This window comes from Thermobia domestica, chromosome 18 (genome assembly GCF_964235325.1).
Source record: "Thermobia domestica chromosome 18, izTheDome1.hap1.1, whole genome shotgun sequence".
Lineage (NCBI taxonomy): Eukaryota > Metazoa > Arthropoda > Insecta > Zygentoma > Lepismatidae > Thermobia > Thermobia domestica.
The window spans coordinates 64,572,158-64,588,132 of NC_137471.1; the positions used below are offsets into that span (position 1 = coordinate 64,572,158).

General features: G+C 35.9%; 1 protein-coding gene across 1 annotated transcript in view; it reads right to left on the bottom strand.

Moving 5' to 3' along the window:
* The window catches only part of LOC145674883 (neurensin-1-like), a 467,202-nt gene extending 451,427 nt beyond the window's left edge, over positions 1-15,775 (bottom strand). The window contains exon 1 of the mRNA XM_081745130.1: positions 15,648-15,775. The gene's annotated coding sequence lies outside the window, so the exon portion shown is untranslated. The remainder of the gene's footprint in view (positions 1-15,647) is intronic.
* Between the last annotated feature and the right edge of the window lie 200 nt (positions 15,776-15,975).

Below are 15,975 nucleotides of genomic sequence, written 5' to 3' on the forward strand. Positions count from 1 at the left end.
ATATGCGCTTGTTGCGGTATCTGAAAAAATAAATCAATAAGATGTAAAAAAAAAATTAAGGAAAGGCTGTGAAAAGATGTTGGATGAAAATGTTAGAAAGCCAAAAGCTATGGTGACTGGAACGAAGCGGTCTGTGTCAAATATAGAAGTAGGAGGGGAGAAAATGTAACAGATGACTAGTTTTCGATACTTGGATAGTATTATTAGCGATAATACGAAGTGTGAACATGAAATAAAAGCAAGGATTGGAATGGTGAAAGAAGCCTGGAGGAGGAACAAAAGTCTATTTTGTGGGTCCTTGAAGAAAGAGTTGAGAAAAAGACTCATAAAATACTTCGTGTGGAGCATTGTACTATATTAGGCAGAAACATAAACATTATGCAACAGTCATGAAAAAGACAGCAAGTTTTCGAAATGTGAGTGTGGAGAAGAATGGAGAGGATTAGCTGGTTTGATCGGAACACTAATGAGAAGATATGAGAAATGGTATGGGAAAGAGAAACTTATTGGAACACTGACTGAGAAGAAACTGTATCATGAGAGACGCGCTAAAGAGTATGGTGGCTGCAAAGAGAGGGAAGGGCGAAGGAGGCTACAATTGATGGACACTATCAAAACAGAAAAATCGTATGTGAACACGAAGAGGTTAACCGAAGACTGTGAAGCATAGTAGCTTCTCCGTTGCAGCAGGTGACCTATCAATAGTGACAGAATACCTATGGTAGTGATTATTGCCATATTTAAAGACACCACTAGAAAAAATATTCAAAAAACGTATTTCTTTCGTTAGTTGCAGTTTTTTCCCCGTAGAAAATTCTGGCCGATAATTGATTGATTTCTATTAACGCCTTTATTAGCATCAAAGGTTATATAGGAAGAGACCTACCGTTTAAAGTGGAGTCTAAACTTCTGTAGTGCGTTCCGTGCTCTTTCACCAGGAATCGAACTCGGGATCTTGTGCACTTAGAGCGTGCGCAATAGACCAAACAACAGCGAGGAATCACTGAGTGATAGGTCATACCCATTTGGTACAGACGAAGTTAAGTAAGACCACCACCATCACAAACTCATATTCTATTAGTAACTTTGCATGTGTAATAGGTATAGATTATGAACAATTTTTACACAAATCGTCATCTGGTAGGCCCTACCTTAAAATTTCGAATTCTGAAGTGAGTTTAGATTTATAATGGGCATGCTTTAATGTGGGAATTTGTTTCATGACCCACTGAAATCGTCGATGCAGCAGGAAACTTAGGCAGCCGAGTAGCAGAGGCGCCGAATTATTATTATTATTATTATTATTATTATTATTATTATTATTATTATTATTATTATTATTATTATTATTATTATTATTATTATTATTAAGTGTCCCACAGGTACTACTTTTTATGTTAAATTGGTATTAGATCTAAATAAAATCTAAGAACTCTTGAGAACGCGAGCAACATAACTTACCAAAAGTTTGGTCATCAAACAGAAGTTTTCTTACCACTAATTCTAGACGCAGTTCTAAATTTTATTGTATGAAACACCTCACTCATAATCTAGGTCTCAAGTTATTGAAGTAATGAACATGGATTATTATTATTATTTTGTTTCATATTCGAAATAAAAATATTTCTTTCGAACTACAGACAGTCTGGAAAAAAAAAGAACAAACATTGGAAAAGTAAAATGTTCCCAAAGGAAAGCAAATTATATGCGAGTTTCTTTGGACTCAAAGATTCAATGTTTACTATTTTCGAGAAAGGCAAACAAGGTAGAAAGATGGTGGATCATTGAGGCATTTAACCGGCCAATGATATAGTTGAACCTATGGATGGAAAAACAAAGGAAAGATGAGAAAGTTATACCAAATTGAACGAAGCTGTATTGTAGTGAATTCTGAAGACATTTAGCAATTAACGGACGGTACAGTTTTACAACATGTCATCCAAAACAGTGGTAATTTTAGTGTTAAACTGAGTCTGAGTACATGAAAGAGAGAAGTGTATGATATTAATTCCCATCGACACACAAAATAAGAGACCTCTATTTTACAGTTATAAGATTAATGTTAGTAGTAAGCCATTACAGGTATTATAAGTTGTATTTCAGTTAATAATTCTGAGTGGACACTAGGTTCTCTACCAGAAACTTACTTAGTCTGAGACCGAGTAAAGAACTTCTCTAGAAAGTTTGATGTTATCCTGAAACGAATTATTTTGTCTTGATATTTAACTAGTGTCTAAAATAGGCATTATTATAATTTTGTGAATATTTCCATATAATCAATAAATAAAATAGTGGAATTATGGAGTATTATTGAAGTTACGAGAGGTGTTTGGTATAGCCAAATGATTGTGCATACCCTTTCGTATTTGTTATCCTATGTTTGATTCCGATAGTGATCACAATATTTAGTGTTGATCCACGATCGTTAGACCACTAAGATTCTTGAGTTAACAAATAATTTACATAAGACCTAGAAAGCTAAAAGTAGTAGATTGCGAGCTGTTAGTAATGAGAAAGAATAAAAATGGTTAATAATAGTAGAGAAAGTATTAGTGAATGAAGTATATTTTGTTCGGATGTTATCAAAGACACAAATGAGGAGTACTGAAAGTTTGGTATTGCCGTAGAAAGGCTAAGGACTTACGTATTTCTGAACACTGTACATGAATCAAAAGCATATGGTTAGGTTAGTTTTGAGAGAAAGAAAGGAAGTACCCTGAGAAAAATTCGTTATTCGGACAGCGATATATTGCACAAATGTACGGAATACGTAAGTTTACTACGGAAATCTGTACGGAGCATATGTTATCCATACGCTACATACGTACTGCCTTTTTCTTGCTTAGCTGTTACATCATGCCGCTGCAGGGTGTCTGACATGTAACAGTCTTTCGTATATTACATACGTATACTAGTTACTTACGTCAGCTATATGTTATATACATCTATCTGTATGTGAGATCCTGACCGCTTATATACAGTTCTTTCTTTCATACGGAAAGTACGTAATAGGTAGAACACTTATACGGAGAATATTATAAAACATACGTGATTCTTACCGCCTATATACAGTTCTTTCTTTCATACGGAAAGTACGTAATAGGTAGAACACTTATACGGAGAATATTATAAAACATACGTGATTCTTACCGCCTATATACAGTTCTTTCTTTCATACGGAAAGTACGTAATAGGTAGAACACTTATACGGAGAATATTATAAAACATACGTGATTCTTACCGAATATATACAGTTCTTTCTTTCATACGGAAAGTACGTAATAGGTAGAACACTTATACGGAGAATATTATAAAACATACGTGATTCTTACCGCCTATATACAGTTCTTTCTTTCATACGGAAAGTACGTAATAGGTAGAACACTTATACGGAAAGTGTGTATAAACCATACGTTTAAAGTTATACGTTTCCAGCAAGATGTTACATTCCGTTAAGTCCAAAAGCTACAGAATTTACGCATGTAACCTACGTTTCTACGTCCGCCATATACGTGTTTCTTTTCTCTGTATATTTGTGATGAAGTAACAAATTATCATTTAGGGCTAACATTAATAAATCACAAAATAAATCACTCTATAATCTAGTTGATGGCATATGAGTTTGGGAGTACCATTTGGTATTTAAATTTAAGTCTAATTACAAAGTAACCTGTTGATTCAAGGAACAGCGAACCATGTTGTTAACCATAAATTTTTTGTGTTACAGAAGCAAGGTGATTTGTGTAAGTTTAAATTATTACACATTATTGCATTCATTTTTCATGTGAAACATAGGTGTCTGTTCCTCATGGTACACGACGAGCTACTCATAAATTACTTTATTCTGATGTGTCTCAAAACTTAAAAGAAATGAGGAGAGCATTGGTGAAAACTACTGCTGTTAAAATTAGAATAACTCATTATTCCAATAAGGAATGAATTCCGAAATAACGAAAAATAATGTCCAGAAACGAGACACGTACAAATTGGATTACTTATATAAACCATTGAGCTACAGAAAATAATATATTTTAGGTTAAGTTAGGTTAAATTTGATTAGTCCTCTCACATACTCTGAGAAAAATCTGTAATATTGTACAGCTCGATGCATAGAAAATGTTACAAAAAGTTCAAGTGCAACTTAGGAACAAACTTTTGCGCCTTGTGCTTATGCATTCAGAAATACACTTTTCATCGACTAAGTACTTCTGGTATTCAACCCAAGTCACCCCTGCTCCACCTCTCCTTGTCTACAGCAGTGTGTGACGTAATATACTATTTCCATCCAGGCAGAAAAAACAGGAAACAGTTTACAACGTTTATAGCTCTAAAGCCGTCTCTTTCATTCGTTTGTTCTGAAATGCCTCTCTAGAGCCTGAATAAAACAAAACGTCACAAAATGTTCCCATAGCTTCATAAACGCTCTTATTTGCATTCTCTCCCTTCTTCAAAGGCTGCATATCACATCAATCTAGGAGGATGCTCCTTGTGAAATCTATGGAAATTGTTAATAATGGCAGTAGGTTTTCTGTTTCCCAAAGTCTGTAATGCGGGCGCAAAGCTCTAAAAACTACTGGCAGAAATGAGCGTTATTCATTTCTTTTCAGTAATTGCAAGCAAATGTTTCAGTTGTCGTCATTTGGGCAGGCCAGAAGGGAGTATTGCCTCCTTCCTGGAGTTTGATAAACACATATTGTTTGATCAATGTATAGTAATACACTAATAAAAAAAAAGTTCGATCTCAGCTCGCACCAAGAAAACTTTGTGTTGGACAAACAACCCCTTGTGCGTTGGTTCTCCCGTTTCCTCCCACTTTCTTTATTCCACCATTTCCTTCGTTGCTCATCATCACCGTCTCCTTTAGCCTACCTGGCATAATCGTGGGACATTAAAGGTTTCATTTCATTTTTTTACTAATAAAAAATGAAGCTATTCTGTCGGCGGAGAATCTCCGTCTCCCCAGCCCTCCAGAAAAAATCTATAATGACGCTGCTTCTAACAACAAACCTATATAGTTACCATAGCACATTGCTAGAGCGCTTACATTTGGTTTCAAGAGTCGAAGGTTTGATCGCAAGCCATGTGGGTTCATGAACAACATTGAGAGAGAGATTGTAATATGGAGACAGAAAGAGATTATTTATATATCCAGAAAGAGATTATTTACATGCTTTTACAATCTGAGAAAAATGATCGGACAGCATCAGTATTATGACGAAAACTGTGACTTTGTGAAAGAGAAGAAGGAAAGGTTCCGAACAGCGAGGATCACATTCGGAGTGTCGAATTAAGATGGAAAACTCTTGTTAGAGCATCAGATGATTGTGAAGGGAGAGAACATCTTAAGATCTGGAGAATTAAGGATCTTTATTTTCGGAACCGGCTTTCGAACCACGAACGTTTTAGTTATCGAAGCATGACTCTATCCATTCAGCCATGGAGATCTCTATATAGTCTATCACATACTTTTCCTTTAGCTGAGGGCCGCGGTGGCTCAGTGGTAGAGCATTCACCTCTGGTGCTTCGGGTCCCGGGTTCGATCCCAGCCTCCGCCAAGTGAACTTTGTGGTGGACAAACACCGTGTGCGTGGGTTTTCTCGGGGTACTCCCGTTTCCTCCCACTTTCTTCATTCCACCATTTCATTCGTCACTCATCATCACCGTCTCCTTTAGCCTAAACGACATAACCGTGGGACGTAAAACTCACAGAATTCATTTCATTTTTTCCTTTAGCTACTAGAATGTGATATATCAAACGCCGTTCAAATGGGACGCAGACCTCTTGTAGCTTAGTTACAGGGAGTATAATGAACTTCCCCCTCTTCAGGAACGCTTTTAAAGCCAGTAAATGTTTATTCCTATTGTGTTAATTAAGTTATATTTGATAGAACTATATGATAAAGTAGTGCGAAATATTTGCGTCATTGTCTGTTACATGAATGTTTAGTGTACTTATTCCTACCTGGATAGTCTTAGGTTCGAATCCCGACCGTTCTTATTGACTTTTTCTTCTAGATGCGCTCGTACTGTGCACCCTGGAATTTCAATTTTGAAGTAAATGTAGTCGCAGCTAGTTAAAGGCGAAATTATTTTCAAATATGATATTTGTTATTACATGATTTTCTTTAACTTGCGATGTATTAACTTTGATATTAAATTCTACAACCTCAATGTAATTCATTTCCCTATGTCATATCATGCTGAATGTTTGCACAACGACGACAGTCGGGCGATAATTAAAAATTCCATTTTAGTAACTTGTAAATTTATGCAAATTTATAACTTACAAATAGTTATGTTTACGTCGTAGCTTGTCAGATGAGGGTTTAGTGAACGGTATTCCTACCCTGGTGGTCCTAGTTTCGAATGTTTTCCATTCTTGTTATTTTGCTCTTTTGGCAACACTTAGTGTGTGCATTCAGATGTTCTAACTTGAATCAAATGTAATAGCAGCAAGTTAGTTAAACGTAGGTGATATTATTTTCAAATATGACATGTTAATACATGCTTGTCATTAGCTTACAATATTCGACTTTGAAAATTATGACAGCTACGTTTAATTCACTAGCTGCTATTATATTTGCTTCAAGCTTGAAGATCTGGAATGCATAAACTAACAAGTAAGGGACCATATGGTTGTCGCGCAAATAAGATGCAAACATACGCCATCTGATTGAGCATGAAAATATATGGAGAACACAGAAATTTAAGGTGCTAAGGGCCATAGGGAGCGGAGCGAGGAAAGAGGAAACATTGAATGTCGGCAAAATTGAAGAAAGTCAGGAATGATGGGAAAAGTTAATTTCTTGCAAACAGGGAAAGAAAGTAAACCAAAAGAACGAAACTAAACATAAAAAGGACATCAAGACGAAGAAAGATCATAATCAGGGTTGCCATCCGGACCGCAGTGTTGCCAACGCTGCATAACATTGATATGAAAGATATAGCACAGTATAGCAATTCATGCACAAGGAAAAATATTAGTAACACAAAAAACAATTAAAAAGACTGTACACGTGCGTAAAAAGGTTTAACGTAGTCGTGAGTGGATATTACACCCGCGTGAATACAAATGGAGGAAAATAGAGAATAGTACACACCATTTGTAGTTTAATTGCACTTGACGTGAAGATCACGAATGAATGTGTGGTCAACACACAAACATTTCTCGCAGTGAGCACAGCGAATGAAAGCAAGATGGTCACACGCGTCTCTGCAGCATTCCTCTGTGAGTCCTTTTTCAAAGCAATATGCGGAAGGTATTTCAAACTGTCCAGGATGTTCATTGGAGTAGCCACATTTGAAAAACGCAAAACGTATCATCTTTTGGAATCGCCTAGAGGAAAACTGGTAATGAGCAAATGACTAAAGGCGGAGAAAGTTCTCACGTTGCCACACATTAATACTGGAGAACACTAACGTATCTGTGATGAACTTCACCATGTTTTTGAATGGACGAAAGAAGAACACATCAGCAGTGTGTATAAGGCCTGTACATTTCGGAGGAATCAGCTTTTTGTAGAACTGAACACCGTCGGGAACTGTCATGTTGTAAAGAGTGTCATCCTTGTTTGGAGTCCAGGAGTCAACGAAAAGCAAAACACGATCCTTACCCTGAAGATCGGGCCACAAAACTTCTTCCAGGAAGATTTGCAAATCCCGTTTCGTCATAGTCGCTGATCTTCTTGCATATGCTTTCACATTGGGGAATTCAGCGACCATCATCATCATCATGGAACGATGCTCCCAAACACTTTCGTTTCTGTGTTATCATGTGTACCCCATTCACTTTCATGTCTATATTTCTCCTCCCTCATGTACATTATTCACTCAAGACTATCGTTAAACCTTTTCACGCACGTGTACAGAATCTTTTCAATTTTCTTTTGTGTTACTAATATTTTTCCTTGTGCATGAATTGCTATACTGTGCTATATCTTCCATATCAATGTTATGCAGCGATGGCAACACTGCAGTCCGGATGGCAACTCTGATTATGTTCTTTCTTCGTCTTGATGCCCTTGATATGTTTAGTTTCACTCTTTTGGTTGACTTTCTTTCCCTGTTTGCAAGAAATTAACTTTTCCCGTCATTCCTGACTTTCTTCAATTTTGCCGACATTCAATGTTTCCTCTTTCCTCACTCCGCTCCCTATGGCCCTTAGCACCTTAAATTTCTGTGTTCTCCATATCTTTTCATGCTCAATCAGATGGCGTATGTCTGTATCTGATTTGCGCGACAACCATATGGTCCCTTACTTGTAAGTATAGCTAAAAGTAAAAAAGTAACAAAAATGGACGAGATTTGAACTCAGGATCACCAGCGTAGAAATCCCGTTCACTAACCCTTCATCTAAGACATGACATAAGCAGGACTATTTGTAAGTTATAAATACGTATCCAAATGACACCATTATGAGCATGTGCAATAACTTTTTCTTTTGCTCTTTTTCTCTTCAAAAACATAACATATTTAAGATGATTTGTTTCATTTTTCATTAGAATTTCGAAAAAGATTATTTGTGTTTAAGTATATTGTCTTATTTATCAGACAGTTCTACTTTAAAAAACTACGTTCACACAACAGTAAAAAGCTCTTATTGCCTTAGAAAATGTTCCTAAAAAGGTAAACTGCATCATGCACCCTGAACGGTTGGCGTAAATAACTGGAGCGCGGTGCGGGAAGCCCACGGTAGAAAGGGTCTCTTTTTAAGTTTCGTAATTCCACTTCGCAAGTTTTTATATAATTTCACACTTTTTTTCCTCAATGTCTAAAATGCGCACTAGTGCAGCCTTAGATGAAAAGGAAGTTACGAAGGAGCTATAGACTGTGAAGTCTACTCAAAACATTTGTCACCGCTTTACTACAACAACCTTAACGAACAGTAATGAAGGAAAAAATTGAATGAAATTTCAGCTTAGAATGAATTAGCTAAAATTTTATTCTTAAATAACTGTCATTGCTATAGTATTCCGTATTTGTTTAGACCCCTACTCTTTTATAACTGTATCTCACTTTTCCTGTGACGTGAGCAACACCTAAGCGAGCATTCAGTGAACAAAACGCCATTAAAACCTGTAGGCCTATTCATAGCACAATGATGCAGATGAAGTTGAGCTCTTTGGCAATCTTCAGCATGGAAAACGAAAAAAAGCCACCACATTGATATTGAAAAAGTTGTCAACGAATTCCTCTTCGAAAAAGATCACACACACAGTTGGGTTTCAGATGATAATTTATAGGTATACTTAAGTTGGTTGATATTCCTCCATGATTGTAGGGGCTAGACACTGAAACCATCCCTGATAAGGGAGGAAGATGGCATGTAAAAGTAGTAAAATACGAACGGCATTAGTGTCGAATTCATAGTTTTCGGGGTCTCAAAGATGAATAGTGACACTGTTAATGATGCTTAAATACGAGTTAAGCCTTGGTTGGCATGGAGGTCAGAGTGGGAAGGTGAGAGGCAAAAAGAATCGAAAATGTTCTGTATTTATGCCGGATGCATAGTTTCCGGGATCACTGACATAAATACTGCCATTACAAATGTAGTATACGTCCAAAGTCGAACTCATTGGCATGTGTATAAGAAATGTAGAACATAGAATAAAATATAAATAGAAAATATATATAATTATAACTAAGAGGTAGAAAATAATTACAAACTAAAGTTGAAGGACAAGTTTTCTAAACAATCATACTTGAAAGGAAAAGTATATTTTTAGAACCACTTTCCATTTATGCAAGGTTAGAAACAAGTGAGGAGCGCTCATCTGAAGTGCCTCTATTCATCTCTCCAAACCAGAAAAGTATGAATAACTAAAGCGAAAGCTCACGAAAGCTCTCCACTGACTTCAGTCCTTAGCCAACTGGATCCAGTTTCTATTTTTATTCCTATTTTTGCGAGCCCCATCTTAATATTGTCTTCCCATCTGCGCCTAGTTCTTCCTAATGGTCGTTTTCCGGTTGGTCTTCCAGTTAAGACTTTGAAAGCATTCCTACTTTCTTCCATCCTGGCTACATGACCTGCTCACCCAAGCCTCCTTGACTTCATGACCCTAACAATGTTTGATAAACCGTATAAATTATGTAGTTACTCGTTATGAAGTTTCCGCCATGCCCCTTTCTCTTGGGTTCGAATGATCGTCTCAGGATCTTGTTCTCAAATACTTTCAGTCTATGTTCTTCCTTCCGAGTAAGCAACCATGTCTCTCAACCATACAGAACAACAGCCATGATTATCATTCAGGGTGTCAACTAAAATTCCAAAATGAAATTTCGTGACTTTTTCGTAACCTTTTCTTTCCCAAACCATAACATTTAGTAACATTCTCAAGAGTGAATTGGGCCGAATTTTCACGCATGCGATAAAAGTGTTTTGCTTGCGATTTGGTAGCGTCTAAAACTGACCATAGACATTTTTTGACGTTGTGAATTTTGACGTTGTATAGAACAAAATTTTCCAGTGTATACTTTTGATTGTACAGAGAAAACAATCGTGACCCAAATGATAAATTTCCTGAGTTTTTCTTGACTTTCATGACCGTTTTCTGATTTCGTGACTTTTTCATGACTTCCGTGACTTTTGTGACCGATAGACACCCTGTCGTTTTATATATTTTAAGCTTCAAATTCTTCGACAGAATTCGCGACGACAAGAGATTTTGAACTGAATAATAACACGAATTCCCTGCTTTTAGTCGACATTTAATTTCTTCATGATTGTGATTTTTGTCTGTTAATATTGATCCTAGATATTTGTAAGTATCCACTTATCAAAAGTATTATTCGATGGTTTGACTCATCCATAATTTGTTGTCTTATGATCCCCACGAACTTTCATGTATTTAGTTTTCTCTGCATTTACTTCTAAACCCATGTCCCAGCAAGCGTTTAATAAGACCTCTGCATTTCGTTCTATTGTTCTCCTATCATCCCCTATTAAATTTACATCACCAAACGCCATAACATGGGTTACACCATTCAACTCTAGACCCTGGTTGCTGTCTTTGATTTTCCTTATAGCGTATTCCAGAACATAGTTGAATAATAATGGCTATAACGCATCTGCTTGTTTCAAACCATTTTCGACGAGAAAGCTCGTGGACAAAAATTTTCCTACCCAGATTTTACTTTGGGCCCGGGTTTCACTTTCATTTAAACATTCTTAATTAATCTAATTAGATTTTTCAGAAAACTATGAATTCGATACCAATATATTGCGTATTCTATTATTTTCTTACATGTTATCTCTTCCCCTTCTAGGAATGGTTTCAGTGTCTTACCCCCCACAGTAAATTGTTCAGATGCTAATTTATATTTATACTAAATTCCTTCGAACTTCCTCCAGGAGTCTATGTTGCATTGTACGGTCAACTGTACGTTTTTTTCCTTAGACAAACTTTATATATATATATATATACAATACATTACAGTAACAATGGAATTTTTACACTAAATATTGATATAACAGACAATGACGCAAATATTTCGCACTACTTTATCATATAGTTCTACCAAATATAACTTAATTAATACAATACGAATAAACTTTTACTGGCTTTAAAAGTGTCCCTGAACAGGGGGAAGTTCATTATACTCCATGTAACTAAGTTACAAGAGGTCTGCGTCCCATCTGAACGGCGCATCCACCGAGTCAACGTTTGAAATATCCCATTCTAGTAGCTAAAGAAAAAGTATGTGACAGACTACATAGAGTTCTCAGTGGCTGAATGGATAAAGTCATGCTTCGATAACTAAAAGGTTCGTGATTCGAAACCCGGCTCGGAAGATAAAGTTCTTAATTCCCCAGATCTTAAGATCTTTCTCTCCCTCCTAGTGGTGGACAAACACCGTGGGCGTGGGTTTTCTCGGGGTTCTTCTGTTTCCTCCCACTTTCTTCATTCCACCATTTCATTCATTACTCATTATCACCGTCTCCTTTAGCCTAACCGGCATAACCGTGGGACGTAAAACTCAAAATTTCATTTCATTTCATTTTTTCTTTCTCTCCCTTCACAATCATCTGATGCTCTAACAAGAGTTCCCCATGTTAATTCGACAACTCCGAATGTGATCCTCGCAGTTTGGAACCTTTCCTTCTTCTGTTTCACAAAGTCACAGTTTTCGTCATAGTACAGATACTTTCCGATCATTTTTCTCCAATTCTAAAATTGGATATGTAAATCATCCCTTTCTGTCTCCATAATTCAATCTCTCTCTCTCTCTCTCATGTTGTCCATGAACCCACACGGCTTAGGATCAAATCTTCGACTCTTGAAACCAAATGTAAGCGCTCTAGCAATGTGCTATGGTCAATATCTAGGTATGTTGTTAAAAGCAGCGTCATTATAGATTTTTTCTGGAGGGCTGGGGAGACGGAGATTCTCCGCCGACAGAATAGCTTCATTTTTTATTAGTAAAAAAATGAAATGAAACCTTTAATGTCCCACGATTATGCCAGGTAGGCTAAAGGAGACGGTAATGATGAGCAACGAAGGAAATGGTGGAATAAAGAAAGTGGGAGGAAACGGGAGAACCAAGGCACAAGGGGTTGTTTGTCCATCACAAGGTTTTCTTGGTGCGAACTGGGATGGAACTTTTTTTTTATTAGTGTATTACTATAGATTGATCAAACAATACGTATTTATCAAGCTCAAGGAAGGAGGCACTACTCCCTTCTCGCCTACCCAAATGACGACAACTGGAACATATGCTTGCAATTACTGAAAAGAAATGAATAACACTCATTTCTGTCAGTAGTTTTTAGAGCTCTGCGTCCGCATTACAGACTTTGGGAAACAAAAATCCTACTGCCATTATTAACAATTTCCTTAGATTCCACAAGGAGCATCTTCCTAGGTTGATGTGATATGCAACCTTTGAAGAAGGGAAAGAATGCAAATAAGGGCGTTTATGAAGTTATGGAAACATTTTGAAACACTGTTTTATTTAGGCTTTAGAAAGGTATTTCAGAACAAACGAATGAAAGAGACGGCATTAGAGCTTTAAAAATTGTAAACTGTTTCCTGTTTTTTTCTGTCTGGATGGAAAGAGTATATTACGTCACACACTGCTGTAGACAAGGAGAGGTGGAGGAGGGAATGAGTTGGGTTGATTACCGGAAGTAATTAGTCTAGTAATTAGTAAATGATGCGAAGTGTATTTCTGAATGCATAAGCACAAGGCGCAAGAGTTTGATCCTAAGTTTGACTTAAACTTTTTGTAACATTTTCTGCGCATCGATGGGGCCGCGGTGGCTCAGTGGTAGAGCGTTCACCTCTGGTGCTTGGCGTTCCGGGTTCGATCCCAGCCCCCGCCAAGTGAACTTTGTGGTGGACAAACACCGTGTGCGTGGGTTTTCTCGGGGTTCTCCCGTTTCCTCCCACTTTCTTCATTCCACCATTTCATTCATTTCTCATAATCACCGTCTCCTTTAGCCTAACCGGCATAAACGTGGGACGTAAAACTCAAAGATTTCATTTCATTTCTGCGCATCGAACTATACAAATATACGGATCCTTATGTTTACGACAGAAATCAGTACGGAGCATACGTTATCCATATTTTATATATGTACTGTCCTTAGGTGTTACATAATGTCGCTGCAGGATGTCTGATATTTAACAGTCTTCCGGATTTTACATACGTCAGCTTTATGTTACATCTGAGATCCTGACCATCTATTTACAGTTTTCTTTCGTTCGTACGCAAAGTAAGTTTATTCGGAACACATGCGGAAAGTACGTATAAAATATACTTTTCCAGTTATACGTTTGCTGTACGTTAAGTCTAAACACTATAGGATTTACACATGTAATCCACATTTTTACGTATGCCAGATACGATTTCTTCTCAGTGTAGTTTCAGAGAAAAACAACAATATTTTGGTAAAGATATTAATTGATGGTGTACAATAACCAAGTCACTTATCAAAATGAAATTGATATAGAAGTAAACCCCTTTTCATTTTGACTTAGCAAGTTGACAATATACGAAGTATGGTTGATGAAACGTAGCTATACATTACGATTAAACGCTTAAAATGTTTAAGTTTTAGCTTAACTGAAATACTATCTAAAAATGAGACACACAACAAGTGATGGATAGGAAACATGCAAAATAACAAAATAACATGTCAAATAAAATAACATTGAAAATAATAAAATAACATGCCAAAGTAAAATAACATGCAAAATAACAAATAACATGTCAAATAAGATAACATGTAAAATGAAATAATATACCAAATAAAATAACATGCCAAATAAAATAACATGCCAAATAAAATAACACAAAATAATATGTCAAATAAAATAACATGCAAAATAAAACAACATACCATATAAAATAACATGCAAAATAAAAAATTAACATGCCAAATAAAAGAACATGCTTGAGTATGAATTCTAATGTGTAATTTTCAAGAAATGAAGGAAAACTAACTTCAATGGCTTTTTAAAAGAGTATATCGTTCGTTGACAATCTGATATAGGTGATATTTTTTATTATGCTAGAAAATTTACTTATTATTTACTGTATCTGCAAAACATAGCAGTGATAAATTACATATTGTATCTATTGGTATCTATTGTTATTTGATTCTCGTACCAGTGATGCACATACTCCTTAACAGTGACACAAATAAATTTGTAATTATTTGAACATTGAAAACTAATATTCGGATATTAGAACAAGAGAAAATATTATTTTAATTATCTTAATAACAATAGTTGAAGTTTGTTTTAGTTTTATCTTCAATAACAATAAAATAACGTATATATATATATATATATATATATATATATATATATATATATATATATATATATATATATATATATATATATATGTGTGTGTGTGTGTGTGTGTACATTACGCAGAAAAACGTCGCCTGGAAATTCCAAATTTTGAATACGTATAGATTTTTAACATATCTAATTGCGTAACAGGTAGTTTGTTCGATTTTAGGGTCATGGGTGATTGGTGATTAGACAAATTTTATGGCTGTTTCTTTTTCTTTTTAAAAGAACGCCTTACTTGCATAAACCAATATTACACGTTTGCTATGCGGGCTTACCTAACAGCAGAGAATAAATACCCAGGCAATTGTAAGGTTCTTCCGCTTTTTTATCCTGTTTCTAAATTAAGAACCGGCAAACAACGAGTGGTTATAGATAGTATATTACATAATTTTTATGCCAGTTTTCAATGACTAACCTATCCTTCTAAAATTTAAATTACGCACTAACTGTAGAAATCTCTTCATAAAACATGAACTTCATATTTAGTGCTAAATGTTTATATTAAATACATGATAGAAGAGAATAAATGATAGAATTCTTATATCTGGTCCGAAAAATCCTAGTTCGGGGCAGGTCAAGTAAAGTTATCGTTGACAGTATTGCGTCCATTATTATTTTTTTTCACCAAAATATCTCAACACTTGATTCCAATTTTCCATTCTAAACTTTTTTCATTATTATTGTTCTTTCATGAGCAATTATTATGTGTTTTCATTCATGTTTAAGTTATAGGGGCCAGACAATATAGATTTCATATTCGTTTAAAAATTACATAATATTCCCAAGGTTCAAATGACATGACAGCCTTATAAACATTATGTAAACAACAAACTGTCTACTTACCATTTTGGAAAACTTCATGTTGTGGTGAAGAGAGAAGATAATTTGCCAAAGAAAGAAATTGAGATGTTTGGTAACTAGAAAATGACCGAACCGCACAAAATGAAATGTTGCGTATGTGTGCTCTCCGAGGAGAATATCGCGCGCCTCTGACTGAAAGGAGATTTGAAGTTGCGAGGTGTGCGCATGCGTATCATTGGTCGTTTCCACGACAACAACAGATCGATTTTCTTATTTGATCTGCCCACACGAGACGAAGACAACACGTGGAGCATACACCAGGGAGGAGAAGGTGGAGGGAGAATTCAAATAGAAAAAAAAAGAAATGAGG